Raw genomic sequence first — 3,801 nt, 5'->3', positions numbered from 1 at the left:
GAGCCAGTTTTGCATTAACAGTAACAGGTAATGCTATCCCTGTCTTACTATAAAATTGCAGATGTGGTTGCAGCAATTGGTAGATTTCAGCCATGACCTTTTGAGTGAAACATGGATGTCTGAAGCAAGGTGACTCTGAAGTTAAGAGAATTCTCTATTAAAAATCATCAGCAGGTGAGGCATCTTACATTGACCTGTTCCTCTTCCTCACTCTTCTAACAGTATGCCCTACTCTGTGTGACTTCTTTTTATTCTTACTGTCAATTCCAAGAGAAGTCTATTCAGCCACCAGACCTGAAGCAACTTCTTTCAGCCAATCTTTCAAGCCACCAGCCAAACCACTTTCTGAAGGCTGTTGAAAATTATAAGTGTAGGAAAGCTGAATAAATGCATACAATTGCACCAACAACCAAAGGAAATAATCCAACTTGTAGGTAATTCATGGTCCCTCTAAAGTAGTGCTGGTGTTGTGTCCTTCAATTTTTTTTAATATTGTTTTCAACTGTCCGAGGGTAAGAGAAGACACAGGCTGGACTGTGGCATTAGAAAGTGATTACAGTGGCATTAAATTAGCATTGTACACTGATTGATACCTTACAATCATAGAGTCATACAGCATGGAAACAGACACTTTAATCCAAATAGTCCATGACAACCATGCTCCCAAACTAAAGCTTTTAGCTGTGTAAGTACAAGCCCATTACCAAGAGGATATCAGGGCTACTTGTCAGTCATTGAAGATAGGAGTAAGCCATTCAGCCCTTCAATCTTGCTATACTCAGTGGTGTATGTATGCACCACAGATGCTAGTCTGGAACCTTACGGGGCTTTGTAACACACCAAAGTGAAAACTGCAGAGAAAATGTTTACCCCCATTTGTATGTCTGATTGGTGAGAGAGTGATAACTTCGCTTGTTCTGTTTGCATATGTCAGAGATCATCTATGGAGAAGGGGAAGTGCAGTGGGAGGTCTACTAATGAAGATATCCAAATGCTGTAAATTCCCACTCAAACATCCACAAATGGCGTGAATGGTCGACACTGTCTTTTGTTGTAACCCATGTCTGCAAACTTACAGCAGGACACGGAGACAAGTATCTGTAACTGTCGAAGTGAAACTACCTTGAACTTTACAATGCCTGAGCCTTTTTAGATTCCCGCTGGATATATAAGTGACATTTACAGTCTGTCGTGTGCTACTAGATAGGGGAGGTCACTAAGGCTCTCAATACAAAGTAAGCCAGCTTCATCTCAGACTGTTAGTTGTAAAGTCCTGGCCAATGTTGCTTCATCTCATCAAAACAGGGGAATAAAAACATGGAGTCCCATTGGGGTTGGTATTCAACTTCATCCATACATCTACCTTAGTGAAAAGTAATGTTCTAAGCTGTGCTAAGGATCCTGTTGATATCTGGCTGCCCAATAAGGCATATAGAATGGTAACTGTGCTTTCAGGATTACTGCCATGAGCGTTTTGGATACATCAGAACTGCTGCAGCAAATTGAATCTCCCAACAGGTGGTCATGCTTCTTGACATGTTGGGAGATGTCATTTCCTTCAATGCAGCTGCTGACCTGATAGGAGATGAGAAACAAGGAAAGGGGTCATCTCATCCTCTTGCAATTCTCTGGCCTCAGCACATTCCAGTAGCAAGATAGAAGGAACTAACAGTTCCTACACTGAGACAGGGGGCGTGTGATACATTCTCGATGGAAAGATCATTCTTCTTGGCAATGATAAAATATGTCATTAAAAACTACCACAAATAAACTGTGGTGTCAGAGTTAAAAGTGGCAGTTAGCTTATTGCAGGACCCTTAACACTCCCTGAAGTCTCTTGGGGGGGAAAAAAGTTGCTTCTTCATACAAATTATTGTGTCTTCAGCCACAGGTAGGCTAATTAGAAACAGTGCAAAACATGTTTTTAATGCAAAATTTGAACATGCTTAATTTGACTGGGTAAGATTGATAAATATTAGTCAGTTTTAGTTATTTACTGAAGACCTCATTTACATTCAGCTTGGTCTGGAATGTATTAATGAATTGGAATATTCTGTACACCAGTGGGCCTGAAACGTTAACTCTGCTTTGTATCCACAGATGCTGCCAGATGAACTAGGTCTTTCCAGCCATTTCTGTTTATGTTTGGAATGTTCAGTTATCTGCTGTTTGTTGAACCGATGGAGAATCAAGAAGCAACTTGGAATGCCCCATCATGATTAAAGTGTCATTGATTAATAAGAGCGATTAAATAATTATCTTTTATTTGCAATTATATTAAAATGGACTCGGTTCACTTGGAATTCTCAATGGACATGTGACATTGCAGGTTTACATCTAATTGCAAATGTATAAAGAACCCAGAAATCACAACTGAATGGCAGCAGAATAGAGTGAGTTTCTAAAGCAAAATCCTTTACAAATAATTGTCTTCCAAGCAGCCGCATGCATTTACAGGGGAAAGGATGGAGAGTGGGTTGCTTTGGATAACTATTTCAAAGAGACAGCAAAAACATTCAGCACTAATTGTGTTCCTTCTTTCCTGCATTGTTTTATGATTTTATGGCCAAGAAATTTATTATGATTCAAAAACAGGTGTGGGGAATAGGTTAACCTATGCCTGTTACTTCAGACACAAACTGTACAGATGATATTTGGAGAAGGAAATCAAATGGCCCTTCGAGCCACTATTTAATACGATTGTCATGAATTTTCTGCCTCAACTTGATTTTTTTTACTGTTTCTATAACCAAAATAGATACTGAATTGAATTGAATCCCAAAATTCCACTATGAATATATTCAAAGTCAGAGCATTCATGCCCTCTGGGGTAGAGATTTCCAAAAATTCACAAGGACGATTCCCATCTCAGTCCTAAATAATTGACATCTTGTCTTGAGGGAGCGTTCCAGTTTCCCCAGCCAAGGGTCACAACCTCCCGGTATCCACCCTGGGAAGCCGTTTCAGAATTTTTTATGTTTCAGTAAGATTATTTCCCATTTTTCTAAACACCAGATGGAAATGGGCCGACTTCACTCACCTCCCAGGAACCAATCTAGTGAACCTTTGCTGCAGTGTTTAAATAAATGTGGCATGCAGTCAGCACTAAGTTGCTTTTGAGTGGCTGCTTACCTGAACAGGGGCCATCTAACTTTGAGAGTCTGGCAAGAGTCTCAGCTAAACTACTCTATTTAAAGCCAGCTTGAACATTGTAAAGGGAGAAGGACATTTGTCTGGATCAGGTATGGGCATGCACAAGGAAGACAAACAGGGCAGAAAATAAAATCCAAGATTATAAGATGCTGCGTTGGAGTGTTCTTCCAAGGTGCAAATGTCATTTATCCTGTTATAATCAAGTGATGAGGGTTGAAGGGCTACGCTTTTTTTCATCTCTTTGTTTTACCACGATAGTTTTTTTTTAAAGGAAAGGATATATTTGCCATTTCAGTGAGTAGTTAACTAGGTACTGCTCTGACTATTTAGGTGGGCATGCAGAGGCAGCAAGGCCTTGTGTTCTGAGGCCCAGTGGGCACAGACTCAGTGGAAAAGGACCATAACTTGAGTACTTTGAAGGCACATTTTATCCTCATTCTGGACATTTAAACTCTGTATTACAATGCTAGTCTATGATTTTTAACAATTTCAATTCTGTCGCAACACTTGAAGTATCTGTACCTAGGTACCCTACCTAAGATGACGCCGAGAGGTGACATTACAAACTTTTCACTGCCTCATTCGAGTGCATGTGACAAAAAAGACTATTCTATAAAGGCAATTCTAAAAGACTTCCAAAGGCAGGTT

The 3,801-nt window shown here is 39.9% G+C and overlaps 1 long non-coding RNA gene across 1 annotated transcript; it reads left to right on the top strand.

Annotated features, from left to right (window-relative positions):
- The first annotated feature begins 66 nt into the window (after positions 1 to 66).
- On the top strand, positions 67 to 2,241 carry LOC125481328. Its single transcript, XR_007261291.1, has 2 exons — positions 67 to 174; positions 2,101 to 2,241. It is a non-coding gene; the product is annotated as an uncharacterized LOC125481328 (long non-coding RNA).
- Positions 2,242 to 3,801: the final 1,560 nt, after the last annotated feature.

The sequence above is a fragment of the Rhincodon typus genome, unplaced genomic scaffold, assembly GCF_021869965.1.
Source record: "Rhincodon typus isolate 14 unplaced genomic scaffold, sRhiTyp1.1 hic_rhity00001743, whole genome shotgun sequence".
Classification (NCBI taxonomy): Eukaryota; Metazoa; Chordata; class Chondrichthyes; order Orectolobiformes; family Rhincodontidae; genus Rhincodon; species Rhincodon typus.
The sequence above is the reverse complement of the archived record's forward strand: the minus strand, read 5'-3'. Positions and strand labels throughout refer to the sequence as shown.